At 31.3% G+C, this 1,236-nt stretch overlaps 1 protein-coding gene across 1 annotated transcript in view; it reads left to right on the top strand.

Annotated features, from left to right (window-relative positions):
• LOC105812634 (contactin-5-like) overlaps nt 1-1,236 on the top strand; it is a 115,924-nt gene that overhangs the window by 114,457 nt on the left and 231 nt on the right. The gene's annotated exons all lie outside the window — the stretch shown is intronic.

Raw genomic sequence — 1,236 nt, forward strand, 5'->3', positions numbered from 1 at the left:
TCATCATTTATTTCTTCTGAGGAAAGAATACTTCATTGAATTGGTTTTGTAAAGAATTTATTAAATCTCTTATTAGGAACAGTCAACTCTAATGTATTCCAGGTATAATTCTCATATACATCCACTCTTTTGTGTCCCCTTAGCACCATATATACATCTCTATTATACTGGCAATCACATGATGTTAACAATGATTTGTTTATAATTATTTCTCCTCCACTATCTAGTCTCTGGGATCATCCCAGGAAGTCTAGATGATATTCATTCTTGGGGTTTCTCTCCCCAGTGCCTACCACAGTATCTAATATATATCAAATGAGCAATAAATTGGATTTAATTTAATGTTGACCTTAAAATCTCCTTTAGAACAGATTACCCAAATCTGGGTAATCATCCAACTAACCCAGGAGCCCTAGTCTCCAAGTTCTGATTCAGTAGGTCAGAGACTAAAAAACCCTTATTTATTGATTGATTGATTCATTCATTCATTCATTTATTTTAGGCTGGTCAAGTGAAGCCAGTGGGAGTGGAGAAGGAACAAAAAATTCTTATTTTTTAAATCTTCTCAAATACAAAATGATACAACTCTACTGGAGGGAATTTGGCAATATCTAGTAAAATTTTGTATGGATTTGCCCTTTGACCCAGCGAATCCACATCTGTGAATCTACCACTAAGATAGATTTGCAAAATATACAATGTTAAGTGAATAAACAAGGTGAAAGAGAGTGAATTTATGCCTTCTTTTGTGCAAGAAGTGAGAAAAATACATAAAACACATATTTGCTAATGGAGGAATAAACTAAAGGCTAACAAGAATTGTTACCTATTGAGGAGGGAGAGAATGGATAAGGGAACAAATATGCAAGCAAACTCTTTCTCAATATACAGTACTTACTTCATAGTTTTGATTTTAGAACCACATAAATGTTTTACCTTAATTTAAAGGTTAAACCAAAAGAAAAAAAAAGCAAAATGAGAAAAAATGAACCTAAATATATATCAACCAAATGATTAGTAAGTTAAAGTTTTTCTTTATAGAATTATAAGCACATAAATAAGTACTTTAAGTCAATATTTTGACAGTACTTCCCTAATGGGACATGTACCCCAAGGACAAAACACACACGCTATTTTAAACTATATTTTTTGGTCTTCTTATGAGTAGCATAACTAGTATTATTATTCTTGATCTAGTCAAATATATCACTATAAATGTTAAAAGTATTAAAAGAG

Source organism: Propithecus coquereli, unplaced genomic scaffold (genome assembly GCF_000956105.1).
Source record: "Propithecus coquereli isolate 6110/MARCELLA unplaced genomic scaffold, Pcoq_1.0 Scaffold258, whole genome shotgun sequence".
NCBI classification, from domain to species: Eukaryota; Metazoa; Chordata; class Mammalia; order Primates; family Indriidae; genus Propithecus; species Propithecus coquereli.